Source organism: Wyeomyia smithii, chromosome 3, assembly GCF_029784165.1.
Source record: "Wyeomyia smithii strain HCP4-BCI-WySm-NY-G18 chromosome 3, ASM2978416v1, whole genome shotgun sequence".
In the NCBI taxonomy this organism is placed as follows: Eukaryota; Metazoa; Arthropoda; class Insecta; order Diptera; family Culicidae; genus Wyeomyia; species Wyeomyia smithii.
In genome coordinates, this window is record NC_073696.1 from 190,206,727 (window position 1) to 190,224,746 (window position 18,020).

Below are 18,020 nucleotides of genomic sequence, written 5' to 3' on the forward strand. Positions count from 1 at the left end.
CAGAATCGATTTGCGACGTAGCGTGGACTTGTTCATAAGCTCTTGTTGCTGCTCACGATCAGGTGCAATTTGTTCTTATAAACAAAACATTGTTACTGACTCCAACTACGAATTTGGTTTTACCAATCGGGAAACAAGGTTGTTGGAGCATGGAGTATTAAAATTTTTTTAGCTCAAATTTTGTAAAGAAAATTTTTTTGGCCGGTTTGTTCGATTAGTACTTAGTCGTTGGTAAAGTCTCAGATAGTAATTTCGTTCTTAAAAAAATAAATAAAAAATAATAATAATTATTATTATTACTTAATTTATAATAGGTCTTCGAAAAAACATACAGACAGGTTTAATGAGTATTTGTTTTTGGCTTATTATAGATGGAATATCTTGAAAATCCCCAATTCTGAAAAATCGATTTATTCAGAAAACCGCAAAAAGTTACCTAAACATTGATTTGAACTTGGATAATTAAAAAATGGAAAGAGTTAAAACAAAAAAAAAATGTTTTTTCTTAGATTTTTTACAGTGTATATATTTTTATTAGAGAAAAATACACCATCCACAACTTTGCCATAGACACTTTACCGATAAAATCAACCGTTTTGGCCCTAAAAATATTTGTTATCCTCAACAGATGGTGGGCGATTTTACCCCGCTGGTGGACGGGCTTACCCCGCATAAAAAAGATCTGTAAATTTTAAATGCATTTTAAAAATTGAAAATAAAGCTAGAAAATAAACAAAAATATTTCAGTTCTTATTTTTTAAATGCGGGCATGGAATAGAAGAGCCTCTTAGCAAAGAAAAAATTAAAAAGCAGCCCAAACTTTTTTTTTCTATAAACCGAATTTCTTAAGGGGGCGGTCTTGCCTCGCTTACCCCTACATTGAGAACGTAAAGGAAACAAAAAATGAACTTCGTGTGTCAATTCGACGTTATTTAGAGGATGTCTTAGAAATAGCGAATGTAGAAAAAAGAAAAAGCTGTTTTATATAGATGTTTGTGTTAGCGCGTTTTGGTAACACCCCGAATCCATCGGAGATATTTCTCCTGCTTTTTATATTTGCCTCCTTTCTATATTTACCTATGGAAATTACAAAGAGTTTTGTACAAAGGTTATGTTTCTCTTTTCCTTTAAATATCATAAAAGTTCATGGTTTTGATAGTTTTCACCACCCTTCCGGAAACTAGTTGTCAAATGCGTGTCAAATAGGTAAATAAATATCAGCATTTTTCCAACAAAACCACTTCAAATTAAAATTTCATTGTGATTGGAACCACCCTAATAAAAATTAATATAAAACAGCCTAATAAAAATCAAGTTTGAGATACATGATGAACATTAAAATAATTTTCATCTGGTTTGGAACGAGTTGTGAGTCAGTTCTAAAATATTGCATATTAAGACTTCGGTTGCACAGAAAGTCGATTGCACAGTTCTAGAAAGTCGATTTTCGGTCAAAATATTTTTTTTCGAGATAACACTGAATCTCGAAGTTTTATGCATTTTTAAGACATTTGACAATGAAAAAAAGATTCCGGGGTAAGCGGGGTAAGACCGCCCCCTTAAGCAATTCTGTTTATAGAAAAAAGGCTCGGGTGCAATTTCATTTTTGCTTCGCTGAGAGATTCTCCTATTCATTACCCGCATTTAAAAAATAAAAACTGAAATATTTTTGTTTATTTTCCAGTTTTTTTTCAGTTTTAAAAATTCATTGAAAATGTGCATATCTTTTTCATGCGGGGGAAGCCCGCCCATCAGCGGGGTAAGATCGCCCACAATTTTTTGAGGATAACAAATATTTTTAGAGCCAAAACGGTTGATTTTATCGAAATAGTGTCTTTGAAAAAGTTGTAGATGGTATTTTTTTCTTTTGAAAAAATATACACTGTGAAAAATCTGAACAATTTTTTTTTCTAAATTTTAACTTTTTTTATTTTTTGATTATCCAAGCTCAAATCAATGTTTAGGTAACTTTCTATGACATTCAAAAAAAAAAAATAGATTTTTTAGAATTGAGGATTTTCAAGATATCCGTTTTATAATGTACCATGGAACGGGATGGAATTGATCAATTTTTATAACAATTTTCAATTAACTAGCTTCATGTACTTTTTTCCCGAAATAGTATAATTTTAAAACAAGTACTGGTATGTGCTCCAGTGAACCTCTATGGCTATTGGTGAAATTTCCATCGTCTACTTTATGAAATAAATTCGTTAATTCTATAAGGTACTATGAGGTAAATTGGGGTGGAATTGATCACCATTGAAATCCATTCATTCTTTTGGCAATGTGCTTTTTTCGACATGTTCAAGATAAATGATGATTTCTGTATTGGAAAATATCATTTACAGCTTGTTTGGAAACGAAAATAACGATATTTCAGGTTAAAATTTGTTCATTTTGGTTCACGAGCTGTTTGTTGCTAAATATGCTCTTTTATAAAACTTTACTCACTTCTCCAAATTGATCGTAATTAACCCTTAACTAAGATTACTTTTATTAAATTCAATACTTTTTTTATTACTTGTAAACTAGTTTGATCAAATTTGACTGACCTTTGACTGAGTTAGAAGAATTTTTCGAAAATATGAATTTTTTTTTTTTTGTTCACACAACATTTATTTGACACGGCACAATACAAATTAATGTTTTACGGAGCCAATTAAATCTAATGCCTTATGGTCTAAAATATCTTATAAAATAAAGGCAAATTCTTTACCCTCGCTGCCGACTACGAGCTGAAACTATATCTAATACTAAAACTAACATGTTTTTTCTTTGTTTCGCTGTTAAATTGGCACCTTGATGCTCTTCAAGTAGCTATAAACATGTAGCATGTATGGCAAGTTTCGCTGAGCGAGAAAATCACGAACTGGCACATAGGGCTGTATTCCTCGGGCCCTGAGGGTATCCAAAAGTAGAGATCTGGCGCCGCAGAATTCAGCACACACCCAAACCACGTGTTCAATGTCTTGATACCCCAATCCACAAACGCAATGATAACTGCTCGCCAGCCCAATACGCAAGAGATGTGCATCTAGCCCGTAGTGGTTGGACATAATCCGAGACATCATGCGAATGAAATCTCGTCCTACATCCAACCCCAGAAACCAAGGTTTGGTGGAAACCTTGGGGATGATGCTGTGTAGCCACCTCCCCAGTTCTCCCTTATCCCACGAGGCCTGCCAGTTGACAAGTGTACTCTGACGTGAAAATTTTAAAAATTCATTGTAGGCAATTGGTCTGTTATAAATATCACCGTTTGTTGCGCCCACCTTAGCCAAAGTGTCCGCTTTCTCATTGCCCGGAATGGAACAATGAGAATGGACCCACACTAAGGTAATCTGAGAAGATTTTTCGGATAAAGCACTCAGATGTTCCCGTGTTTTCCCCAGGAAATACGGAGAGTGCCTTGCATCCTTCATCGATCGGAGAGCCTCAATAGAACTGAGACTGTCCGTAAAGATGAAGTAATGGTCCGTGGGCATTGTTTCAATAATCCCTAAGGTATACTGAATTGCAGCCAATTCTGCGACGTAAACAGAAGCAGGATTATCGAGTTTGTAGGAGGCGGTAAAATTATTGTTGAAGATACCGAAGCCAGTGGACCCGTTGAGAAGTGACCCATCAGTATAAAACGCATTGTCGCAGTTGATGTTTTTATATTTGTTATAAAATATTTTAGGGATCTGCTGCACGCGTAAATGATCCGGGGTTCCACGAGTTTCTTCCATCATGGATGTATCGAAAAACACAGTATAAACAGAAGTATCTAATAAGTTGACACGATTGGAGGTGTATGAGGAAGGATTTATACTTTGAGACATGTGATTGAAATACACAGTCATGAAACGGGATTGAGAATTAAGTTCTACTAGCCTATCGAAATTTTCAATTACCAAGGGGTTCAAAACCTCACATTTGATGAGAATACGAGTAGTCAGATCCCAAAAGCGGTCTTTTAATGGGAGATCGCCCGCCAAAACTTCCAAACTCATCGTATGGGTCGAATGCATGCAACCTAAGGCAATACGCAAACAACGATACTGCAATCGTTCCAGCTTGATTAAATGGGTGTTTGCAGCGGAGCGGAAGCAGAAACACCCGTACTCAAGCACCGACAATATCGTTGTTTGGTAAAGCCTTATGAGGTCTCCTGGGTGGGCGCCCCACCATGATCCAGTAATTGTCCAGAGAAAATTCACTCTTTGTTGACATTTTTTCATCAAATACCGAACGTGACATCCCCAGGTGCCTTTCGAATCGAACCAGACACCAAGATATTTAGATACCAAAACCTGAGAAATCGTTTCACCCATTAACTGTAAGTGGAGCTGAGCAGGCTCACGCTTCCTAGAAAAAACTACTGTCTCAGTCTTCTCCGGAGAGAATTCGATACCTAGCTGTAAAGCCCAAGCAGACAAATTGTCCAAGGTATCTTGCAATGGTCCTTGCAAATCGGCAGCTTTGGCTCCTGTAACAGAGACCACGCTGTCGTCTGCAAGTTGTCTTATCGTGCATAAATTTGCCAGACATGCGTCAATGTGATCCACATAAAAATTGTAAAGAAGGGGGCTTAAGCATGAGCCCTGGGGAAGACCCATGTAGCTAATACGAAAAGTTGCCAAATCGCCATGCGTAAAATGCATATGCTTTTCGGACAACAAATTATGCAAAAAATTGTTCAAAATTGGTGAAAATCCTTGTCGGTGAAGTTTGCCCGAAAGAATGTCAATAGAAACGGAATCAAAAGCCCCCTTAATGTCCAAGAACACAGATGCCATTTGTTCTTTGCGAGCATAGGCTAGCTGAATATCTGTAGAAAGCAACGCAAGACAGTCATTCGTTCCTTTGGCACGGCGGAAGCCAAATTGAGTATCTGATAGTAGACCGTTTGATTCGACCCAGTGGTCTAAACGACGGAGTATCATTTTCTCCATCAATTTCCGGATACAGGATAGCATTGCAATAGGCCTATAAGAGTTGTGATCAGAAGCTGGTTTCCCTGGTTTTTGGATGGCGATCACCTTCACTTGCCTCCAATCCTGCGGTACAATGTTTTGCTCCAGGAACTTATTGAACAAGTTCAACAAGCGCCTCTTGGCATTGCCGGGTAGATTCTTCAACAAGTTGAATTTGATTCTATCTAACCCAGGCGCGTTATTGTTACAGGACAGGAGGGCAACTGAAAGTTCTGCCATCGTAAAAGGTGATTCTATCGCATCGTGGCCCGGAGACGTATCGCGAACGAAGTTTTGCGCAGGAACAGAGTCCGGACATACTTTTCTGGCAAAATCAAATCTCCACCGACTTGATGACTCCTCGCTTTCGTTGACCGTTATACGATTTCGCATTCTTCGGGCTGTGTTCCAAAGAGTGCTCATCGATGTCTCCCTCGCCGTTTCGTTCACGAACCGGCGCCAGTATCCACGTTTCTTTGCTCGGACCAAGCTTTTAAACTTGGTCTCAAGCTCCAAATACCGCTTAAAGTCGTCGGGTTGACCTTTCACCCAAAAGAAGGCCTTAAACGCGTCGGATTTTTCCGTGTAGACATCGGAGCACTCTTTGTCCCACCACGGAGTGGGAGGCCGTTCTTTGATCGTCACGCCGGGATATTTCTTCGTTTGGGTTTGCAACGCCGCGTCGAGGATTAAGCCCGCGAGGAGGTTGTATTCTTCAAGTGGTGGGTGATGTTGAATCGACTCGACAGCTTCTGATATCATTTACTCGTATAATTTCCAATCGATATTCCGTGTGAGGTCATACGGAATATCAACTGATCGCGTGCGAGTTGAACCATTATCAATTGAAATTTGAATAGGCAAATGATCGCTACCGTGGGGATCAAGGACTACCTTCCATATGCAATCCAACCGTAGCGATGTTGAACATAAAGATAAATCTAAAGCACTGGGACGCGCTGGAGGTTTCGGAACGCGTGTCATAACCCCGTTGTTTAATATTGTCATGTCGAAGTCGTCGCAGAGGTTATAGATCAAAGAGGAACGGTTATCATTAGAAGGGGAACCCCAATCCACGCCGTGAGAGTTAAAATCTCCCAAAATCAAACGTGGCGAGGGAAGAAGTTCTATTAAATCAAAGAGCAGCCGTTGCCCAACCTGTGCTCTGGGAGGAATATATATTGAGGCAATACAAAGCTCTTTACTTTGTATTGTCATTTGACATGCGACAGCTTCGACGCCTGGGACCGAGGGAAGGTTAATACGATAGAAAGAATAGCACTTTTGAATCCCTAGAAGTACTCCTCCGTAAGGGGTGTCTCGGTCACGGCGAATTATGCTAAAATCATGGAAGTTGAGATCTACATTTGAAATGAGCCACGTTTCATAGAGGGAAAATCCATCGCATTAATGCTTATTAATCAAAACATTAAATGAATCAATTTTGGGGATGATACTTCTACAATTCCACTGTAAAATAGAGATAGAATCCTTCATCTCTGCCGATGAATTAGCCATCGAAGGATACGATCGCTGCAAGGAGGGGCCATTTAGCAGTCAACTGCTTCAAAAACGTTTTAACTGTTGGTAGAGATGCCAGCAGAAGACTTTTAAGAGGATCAGTTATGTTGAAATTTTCAAAAATCCAGTCCACAATATCTGAAAACTCCAGCAGTCCAGATTCTGGCTGAATCTTGGACGAAAAAGAAGGAACAGTTGGGTTTTTTGATGTCCCTGGAAGTGCCGGAAACTCCTTACTTGAATTCAGTTTTGCCAATCCCGGAGGAGTTTGCTTCGGATTTTCTACAGCACTTTTTTGTTTCTTAGTATCAGTCACTTCAGATGGAGACCTTCTCTGTCCTTTTCTAGGAAGCCTAGGAGAAGAAAGGTTTTTCCTCTTCCTAGAATTCCCGGGTTCAACAAAAGAAGATTCCCCAACTGAATCGTCAGAATCAGACTCATCGGATGGCAAGACCTCGAAGAGATTCGGGGAAACCAGTTTGGTGGCAGCGGCCTCTTTGAGCATTTCTGCGAAAGTGCGCTTAGAGCGCTCTTTCAGAGACCGCTTGATCTTGTTTTGGCGCTGTTTGTGCGCGGGACATGCAGACAGCTCATGCGGAGTCTGCCCACAATAAAGGCACTTTTCAGCACCCTTATTACAGGCGTCATCCACATGTTGCTCTCCGCACTTGCCACAACGTGCTTTATTGCCACAGTGGGAGGCCGTATGGCCCAACTGCTTGCACTTGAGGCAATTCATTACCCGCGGTACAAACAAGCGCACGGGCAGACGCACCTTGTCCACGAGCACATAGTTCGGCAGAGCAGACCCGGCGAAAGTCACGCGAAAAGAGTCTGAAGGGGTGTAGGTTTTTACACCCTTGTCGAGCGCTACTGATTGTAATTGCTTACATTCAAGTATCTTGGCAGGTTCAAGGCTAGAATCCTTGAAAAGGCCTTTTCCAGCCTTCAACAGGTCCTCGACAGTCAGACTCGATTCGCTGACCACACCGTCAATCTCAACTACGCGAGCTGGAATGTACACGTGGTACTCCCGCGTGAAGAGCTCACAAGCAGCAATCTCGTTTGCTTGCTTGAGGTCGGACACCAAAACACGCAGCTTATTCGGGCGCACTTTGGTAATTTCAGTCACGGCTGTGAACCGTGCCAGATCTTTACATATTTGCATTGTGTTTAATGCTTTCACTTTCGGCCGGAAAAATACAGCCCCAATACCAGCTTTGCCCTCCGGATACTGCTTAAGCCGATGGGTAGCTTCCTGCGGGGTTCCATTCTTAACCCTTGGAACTTTGTATCCGGGAGGGCTAGGCGGTAGAACGAGCGGGTTTTCATCCCCGCGTTCGTCGTCCATGTTGGACGCGTAAGCCACACACGCAAAATGCCAATCAACAAATAATATTGTAGAAAAAAAAACCAAGAAAAAAAAACTACTTATCTTCTGCAGCCGCTCTCCACCGCAATCAGCGCACGGGCGATGCCAATCTCCAGTCCTTCACACAAGAGTCCGCTAGCAAAAGCTGCAGCCGCTCCAGCCACACAGCAGCACCAGTACAGCCAAACAGCAGTGCGCCGGGTACTGGATCTCTCGCAGTAGCGACACAACGTACAGTCTGTGGCGTACGGTACCAATAGGCGATGATGCGTTCCTTTGTCTTCAATAGACGACGGCAACGAGCAGCAGTGCACACGCAATACAATGCACGGTGACCTTGAAGGCGATTAACTGGTCGGCACTATCGAGATCGAAATGAAATTGCGACCGAACACGACGAGAGCACAACTCGGAATGATATGAAAAATTGCACCGGGCATGCAAAGGTTAACTTTGACAGGTATGTGAATCATGCAAAATTTGAGCTAGTAATATTTCTATTACTCCATAATCCAACAACCATCAAATTTTATCTTACCTTTTGTAGATTTTGCAGGCAAACATGTTTTGCATTTCTCCTAGAAAGGTATAGCAATCACTTGCAAAAACTAAAGGTATAAAAGTGCTCAAAGGGCTGAATGGCATATATCACTCCACTCAGCTCGAAGAGCTGAGCATTTTCTGTATGTGTGTGCGTGTGTGTTTGTGTGTGTGTGTGTGTGTGTGTGTGTGTGTGTGTGTGTGTGTGTGTGTGTGTGTGTGTGTGTGTGTATGTGCAGATTTTTTTACTCCCTCATTTTTCTTAGAGAGACTGGACCGATTTTCATGAAATTAATTGCAAATGAAAGGTCTTGTTGTCTTTCACTATTCAATTTTATTGTAATCGGAATTTTAGTTTAGAGGTTAAGTATCAAAAAGTAAAAATCATGAAATATCAGTATCTCTAAAACCACACAATTGATTTGAACAAAATTGGTTTCAAATGAACGGGCTACCAGAAAAACCTTTAACTTTTGAATTTTATAAAGATTGAACCTGTGGTTAAAAAGTTATGAAAAGAAACGTGTTCTGAAAACTATTTAACCTTCATTGCATCCTAAAAAAACTTACGTTGTTTACCCTGGTGTGTGGTTTTCCACACATACAACATTTGAATTTGTTTTGGACAAGAAACAACTTAATTTTGCCCCAAACTTATTTTTTTCATTGAGTGCATACATACCTGAAGGTAAAGGTACCAAATATTCTGTTTCGAAAATCGAATGAGGTATGTATGTGTGCGAAGGTATGAGTATGTGTGAATATTTTAATTTTTTCGACCATCATATCTCGATTTTCTCTGCAACGGCTGAACCGATTCGATTGTTCTTAGTCGCGTTTGAAAGAGCTAAAAGTCTAGTTATTTGACGAAAAATATCGTTTTGATCCGAAAGTTCATTCAGAAATGACGTAACGAAATGTAGTCAGCTTATATAGGAACTGCTAAACTAACCGATTTTTTCTTTCAGCGGTTTGACTGATTTGAGTCCTTTTGGTGCTAGATGCGTTTGTTAGGATTTGGAGGGTAGATTTATATTCAAAAATATTTTTAAAATTAAATGATAATTTCCAAAGGTGCGTTGAAAAAAAAAACAAAACAAAAATTGTGGAAACGCCTAGTACATTGCAGTAGTTTGGAGGTAACCAATTGAATGATATTATGCGTAGTGTACAAAAACAATCTTGAAAAATACATTTGGATTATCTCAGCAATGGATGTATTGATTTGATTTCCTTGGTTGCAATTGGAAGGGCTTGAAGGCCATTAGGTCATCATCGGACATTTGTTTGATCCGATGGTTCATGCAAAAGTTACAAAACAAAACGTGTTTACATGATATGAGATCAATTAAACATGCTATGATAGCAATTGAACATAAAAAAATCCTAACATCGGTTTGACCAAATAAAGCAAATGTTCGTAAGAATATTCTGAAATCTATGCTAAGCAAAGTAAGCAAAGCCTTGGTGCTACATTCCGATTCGTTCATTATGCACTGACTTCGCAGTTAAATGTTTAGTGTAAAGAACAATTGCAGGGTTAGCGCTACGCTCCTACTAACACTAACAGTTTCTCCTGAGCCGAGATTCGAACCCACGACGACTGGCTTGTTAGAACATCTCGGGAGATCCATTCTAAATTTATTTCAATATAACTGAAAGTGCGAGTGTACTTGTCTTGCAGTAGACATAAAACTGTGTAAATGTTGAACACTGCTCAACCAGGCTGTGCAAACACTAAATAGGTACTTTTAGCATTAGCGTATTCGTAACCCATATGTGTGAAAATTCTCACACTGGGATGAAACAAATAAACACATACTTTTACACATGTCCCACGTAGCCTTTTGATTGATTTGATTTTGATGCGAATAACAAGAATGCACCTTTATACATTTCTAAAATCAGTCAAACCGATGAAAAAAATCAATTAGTTTATCAGTTCCCATGTAAATTGATCACCTTTTGTTACGTCACTTTTGAATGAACCTTCGGATCAAAACGATATTTTCCATCAACTAACTAGACTTTTAGCTCTTTCAAACGCGACTAAGAACAATCGAATCGGTTCAGCCGTTGCTGAGAAAATCGAGATATGATGGTCGTAGAATGAAAATAAACACACATACACATACTTACGCACACATCCACACCTTATTCGATTTTTGAAACAGGATTAATTGGTACCCATAGCTTCAGGTATGAAAGCACTCAATGGAAAAAATATGTTTGGGGCAAAATTAAGTTGTTTTTTGTCCAAAACAAATTTGAATGTTGTATGTGTGGAAAACCACACACCAGGGTAAACAACGTAAGTTTTTAAATATCTCATCAACCAAAAATATTTTTCCCTTGGAGAAAATGTATTTTGTGTAAGATTGATGGTTTAGGAATTGTCAAGAAATTTCATCAAAATCGATCGATAAGTTTCCGAAAAAAATCAAAACAAAATTCATTTGTGTGGTTTTCCCCACAAGGGTTCAATGAAGGTTAATATCACTCATGTTTCTCAGAGATGGCTGGACCTATTTTCATAAAATCAAGGTCAAATGAAAGTTCTAGTTGCCCCATAAGACCCTATTTATTTGTTTAGCAATCGGACTATTTTACTTTGCCTGTTATGTTTAAAAATGTGAAATCCAGCTATGAAAAGGAACATATTCCGAAGACTACTTGAACTCACTCACTTTTCTCAGAGATGACTGAACCGATTTCCACAAAATTAGTGTGAAATGAGAGGTCTAGCTGCCTCATAACACAACTGTAACTTCTTCTGTAATGTACCGAAATGTGAAAATCACGATACTTCCTTATCTCAGAAACTACACAACCGATTTGATCAATATCATTATCAGATGAGCGGGCTAGTTAAGGGTTAACTGATGAATTATAATTGAGCACGTGGTTTCAAAGTTTGGGTGCCCTATACGTTCCCATTTCATTTGATTGTAATCGAACTTAAGCAACCGTTTTGTATCAAATTGTTAATAAAACAACGAAAGTCTATTATCTCAAAGATTACATGACTTATTTGAACATAACTAGTGTCATACGAACGAGTCATCTCTCAAACTCACTAGCAACAAACTTCATAACAATTTGATATGTGGCTCAAAAGTTATGGAAAGAAAAGAAATTCAAAGACTATTTGAAACTATACCTGCTTTGATCGTTATATGTGGCCTCAACATAATTTGAATGTGGTGTCGTACTATTTGAACGTTCCAAATTCATTGATTCCTTGCGTTGTGTTTGAAGTCTGCAAATGCACGATGAATCGGTCATAGGATGTGATCTAAGTCAAATAACAAATCGTTTGAAATGGTTGGTTTTTAATCGAAATGACAAAATCCTCGACTTTTGGCTAGACCTGTGCGCCGACCATTAAAATTTTACCTCGGCGGCGATCGGCGCGCCTAAAATTTTGCTTATAATGTGTACACTCTCATGTTCGGTTTTTTATTTCAACATAAATGAACGAAAATATATATAAAGGTTCATCCGGGTTGATATGATGTCAAAAAAAAGAAATAAGAATGGTTAAGAATCAAGTAGACAAATAATTCAACAACCAGCAATAAAATGACTATCGGCGCGATATAAATTTTCTCGGCGGCACGCCGACTCAAAATCATCGGCGGCGGCGGCGCGGCGTGGCGGCGCACAGGACTACTTTTGACTTCTCTATATCACCTTAATTCTGAATATATTCATATTGGGTGGTGTTCGGTCATTTTCAGCAGATTTTCCGGCATCAATCTGACACCGGAAATACCAATATTGGAAGGTATTTAGTTATTTTGGTTGTTTTCCAGAAACTAAAAGTGGTCGTCTTTAAATTCAAAATGGTGTCCAGGGTCAATGTTTGGTTTCTATGCATCATCTCGATTACGGAAATATCCATATTGAGTATTATTCGGTCATTTCCGACTGTTTCCTAGAAGTTGCCATTTAGCAATTCAAAATGGTGCCTGAGGTCAATTGTTAGCTCATTGCATCATTCTAGTTCCAGAGATACTCGGATTAGCTGATATTTGGTTATTTAAGGCAGTTGTTCACAAACCGGAAGTCGCCATCTTGGATTTCAAAATGGTAATAATTTCTGGCCTCTGAGCGTCATTCTGGTTGAAGAAACATCCATATTGGGTATTACTCGATCATTTTCGGCTGTTTCCCAGGAACCGGAAGTCGCCAACCTAGAATCCAAAATGGGGTCAATTTCAGCTACTGTATATCGAAGATACTCATGTTAGACGGAAATCGGCCATTTTTGGCTGTTTTCCAGAAACCAGAAGTTGCAATCCTACAATTCATAATGGTGTCTGAGGTCAATTTTTAGCTTCTTGCAACATTCTGGCTCCGGAGATACTCATGTTGGGTGGTATTTGGTCACTTTGGGCTGTTTTTCAGAAACCGAAAGTTGTCATTTTGGACTTTACAATTGCCTGTGAAATCAATTTCTGTCATCTGGGCGTAATTCTGGTTCCGAAAACATTCATATTGAATGGTATTTGGTCATTTCTGGCTGTTTGCCAGTCACCGGAAGTCACCATCTTAAAATTCAAGATTGTGTCTGTGATCAATTTTTAGCTTCTGTGCATCTTTCTGGTTCCGGAGATACTCATATTTAATGGGAATCGTCAATTTCAGGCTGTTTTCCAGAAACCGGAAGTTGCCATCTTACAATTCAAAATGTTGTTTAAAGTCGATTTGTGGCTCTAGTGGCTGTAATTTTTCACTCTTATGCAAAAGTGTTGAAGAATATCGGCCCTGGTCCTGAGACAATTCCACTGTTTTTTTTTTTGATGACTCAATAGTTCTTATTCGCAAAATTTCAAAGGCACAAGATTGTTTTTCTTATTGAAGACAACCAATTACAATTATCCCACGCGCATCCCAGAAAACCAAAGCTATAAGCTTCGCAGCGGAAGGGACTGTTTATTTTCTTCAGAGACCGTTCGCTCTGTTCAGTTCATTGTTTCGATTGTTCTTTTGTCCCAGGTGTGTAGTGGTGTCTCCACGTTAGCTATTAAAATAGAATTAAAATTGAGCTGTCCAGAGACGCGGAATGGCACCACTATTATGTGATTCAATAATATTATATGAAAGATTTGAATCTAACCAACATCGTAGTTTAACTCGATTTTACTTTAAGGGAGTACAACTCTATTTTGATGAGGGCGAACTTTGCAGTAAATGATGTAAGGGTTCATCCACATTCGACATGAACCTTTGGGATTGTGAAATGTCCACGGTCCATACAAAATCTTCGAAAATCTGTACACGTGGAATGAGTATGCCATAATAAAATTGGATTGGAGGAAGTTATTGGAAATTGAGTCCATCATGCAAGTGTTATACTCTTTTGAGGCTATTATATCTGAAACGAAATAGAAATCAAGAATCCAGACTCACTGTATATTTTATATCATGTTTTCAAAACTGAAAACTAATAACATTCAAATATAATTCACATACAAACCGCCAAACCAACACGAAAGATTGCTCCAGTTTTATGTGCTCATGATGTACAAATAATCGAAATCCCAGAATATGAAGCTGCATTTCGTACCGGATGATTAGTTTTTTGACAGTGTTCTGGATTATACCCTCTCAGCAACCGTATTCTGTGGAGGTCAGATTATTGAATTTTCAACCAAATCGAAGACGGTCGTTTCGGGTCAGCGTGCGAACTTGCACGAATCTTGCTCATCCACTATTCAAGACGTGACCCTCTCAGTTTTAGCTTACCAATAAACGAATTCCACACACCTGTCAGTGACAGTTTAATTTCACTCGTGACAACCGCTTCCGACAATAAGACTCACAGGAGTTGTACTTTTCTGCTTTATATTCATTTTCCAGTGGCAAACCTGATCGGCGGTGAGATGCAATCGTACTGGGAGCAGCCGTACGCTCAGCCTTACTTCGACAATAGCACAAAGCGGGATGTAACCGCCACCGTGGGTCAATCGGCCCTGTTGCACTGCCGGGTGCGGAACCTTGGTGACCGTGCGGTAAATACCCACTTGACGACTAATAGCCACGTCTTTCTTTCAACGGCCCGTTTTTTTTCGTTCAACATTTATATCCAATTCACAGGTTTCCTGGATCCGAAAGCGTGACTTGCACATTCTGACCGTAGGAATACTCACCTACACCAACGACCAGCGCTTCCAATCGCTGCACACCGAGGGCAGTGACGAGTGGACGTTGAGGATTACCTCGCCACAACCCCGAGATTCCGGCACGTACGAGTGTCAAGTGTCAACCGAACCGAAGATTTCACAAGCCTTCCGGCTGAACGTCGTGGGTAAGTGGACGTGATGCATCAAGTTTAGTGTTTTTTTTTTTTCTGATGAAATGATTAATTTGTTTAGTGGATTTATAGAGGTGGTAAACTTAAAGCTCAAGGTTGACTTTGCGGTGTTGAGTTGAAATTAAACCAGAAATAATAACACTCGTATCGGTCGTGAAATTCGACCGTTATAAGTGTGGACTTTATGATAACACCATTTAGTGATTCGATAAACGTAGCCCAATCGATTTATATCCAAACGGCAGAAAACTTCAAATGTACCTCATGATATAAATGTAATTAAATAGAAGCGTGGAAAATGTTTTCTGTTACAAAAACGATTAATCGATTATTGCATCATTTTACATGAAATGGCACTCAATATTAGTAGTCACCTAATTTATTCAATGGAAAATTGGTTCTGCTTTTGATTATTTTGTTGGAGTAAAAGCGATAGATTACTGAAACCACCGCATGCGTGATGTCATTACAAGTCATGATATAATTGGTACATATTTGTGCAGCAGTGAATATCGATTTTTTTGTGGGTACCGACAACGAATATGATTAATTCATTAGTTTGAGTTATTCGGATCGGAAAATCGTGACAATCCATGAAGTTTGGTGCAATAATTAATGCATTGCCGTTAAGAGCTGCTACCGCACTAGCATATAATCATCAACTATTTTTAATGGGAACTGTCGAATTTAGGCGTTTGTTTTTCGAATCTACTGCTTTATTACGAGCCGTCATTTCACACGTCCGCCTTTATCATCAGTCGCTGTAATTAGCGGTCATTTTCCACTATTCTAAGTCAGCTAGAACATGAATGTGTAAGTTATTGTCTCATGCTAGTGTCTCCGTCCATCGTTGTTTCGGTTGAAATTATCGAGTCAGTAGTGGAAATTATGGCGATGATTGATGATGTTGCGTGTAATAGTGGTATATTGAATTTTAAATAGAAGATTTATATATAAATTATGTTCGGCCCGTTTTAAACAAAGTTATTAAAAATCAATGACTATACTATTCTGATCGAATACTCTAACTGGAATGAATTTATTGTTAAAATTATAATTCCTGTCTCCTGACCGTATTCGCTAGCCAAGCACTACGCGTAAGCTATCCGTCCGGTTTTTTAAATTTTAATTATCCGACAAAACTTTCATTGTTACTGTTGTTGTTGTTGTTGATTATTGTTTCGGAGAGTTGTATGAAAACTGTTAGTATTTGAAACCTGTTCTCCTCATTTTAGTTTGCACATTATAGTTTGCACTGGATGTACTAGAAGAACACGTCAATGTTCATCTGAGTAAAAGTATTAATGAGCAAATGTATGTGGTTATTTATCATCATTTATCTGTGCTAACTTCTGTTCAAATTTACACGAAGATTAACCAAACTCAAATTATCTCTCAACCCGATTGAATATACGATACGCTGAGGCAACGGATTCATTGTGGCTAAAATCCGAGCGATGGAAATGATTTGTTCGTAATAATATAAGACATTCAACAGCGACAGGAGTTTTGGAGAATCTGCCTCATTATTCAACTGCTTTCCCACAAACGATGCCTGATGTATCTTGCAGCGATTTTATTAACGACAGTGGTCTGGATACGAAAGTTTTTACACCATCAAGGCAGGTCTCGAAAAACCTTCCATATAAATCTTCTCTGCAAACGTAATAATCACAGAGCTGGTACAACATTCCAATAGGGTTCACTTTTTCGAGAATATGACGGATATGAAATCACGATACCGGGATTTATGCGAGTAGGGGTGAAATTTTGAATTAAATGACGTGCGGCAACTACTAAACGACAGTTTTGGGGTAAGAATTCCGTCAAGGTTTTCTTACGAAGTTAGCTCTATTCTTTAACTAGCGACTATTTAATACTTGACTACACTAAGTTTTTTTTGTCTATAATAATTTCCTCGCCTGTAGTTAGAATGCAAATTGTCAGCCATTTGCATTTAGATCTTTTCACAAACATCCCAATGCGTTATGCTTTCTATACTGTGAAGGTAATCTCCTCTTTGGACAATCGTTCAAATAAATTTGAGAATTTATTGTTTCTTTTGTAAAGAAAACAGAAGATCGTAAAACACATGTACAAATGACTTGCCAAGCCAGCACCCTTTGACCAAATTTTTCCATCGCAACTCCCGCCTCTGCTTTTGGTCCACTCCCTGCAACCATTTTAGTGTGAAACTAAGGTCCGGCAGTGTTTCTGAGTAGATTCGGTTGAATGTCACCCTCTTTCCTGGTGCAACAGATGTGCTAAACTTTCCTTTCAGTTTCCAACTCGATCCGTGACATTTTGAAAACAACCTTGTAAACTAAAAAGTGAAAACTAAGAAAAAGTATCAAAGTCGAATAACGTCACAAAATATTTATACTACTCGAATTTGTTTGCGGATTAACGAAGGTAGCGTAAGGGCACATTGATTGTAATAAAATTGGCAGATGACAATATCCTTTCTTGTTCGTACCATTGTGTAAACTAAGAAAAAGTATCAAAGTCGAATAACGTCACAAAATATTTATACTACTCGAATTTGTTTGCGGATTAACGAAGGTAGCGTAAGGGCACATTGATTGTAATAAAATTGGCAGATGACAATATCCTTTCTTGTTCGTACCATTGTGTATAGAGAAGGAAAAAAACGATTTCATACGGCGAACGATTCTTCTTGCTGATAGGAGTTGTGCATGGTAGAAGAGATAGAATATATACTACATTGAATTGATAAGCACATATTCTTCTGTGCTTTAAAACAAAAGTTTAATGCATATTTTCATAAAGTTGTTGTTGAATTTTGGCCTTTGTGCATCATCCCGGTTATGTAAATACAAAATCATTTTCAATTGTTATCCAGAAATCGAAAGTCTGCTGTTCACCAGACCAAAGAGTCTGAGTTCAATTACATGCTTCAGTTCTGGAAATACCCATATTGAGTTATATTAAATCAAATTGGGCTGTATTTCGGAAACCGGAAATCGCCATCTTGAATTTAAGAATGACATGTGCAGTCGGCTTCAGGCCTCTAGGCATTATTCTGATTTCGGAACTACCGATATTGAGTTGTATTCGGCAATTTTTGGCTTCGGAAAAAATTGGTTTTAGTATGTGTTTTATTTGTATGGGAGCCACCCCCTTCCCCTCATCAAGAGCCCGAATAGGTATCGAATCACCATGAAAATATTTTTGCTCAAAAAACCTCAACATGCCAAATGTGGTAACTTATGCTTGGTCCATTCTCGAGGTGTGCAAAAATTTGTGTTTCATTTGTATGATAGCCCTTCCTTCAGGAAAAGGGTGG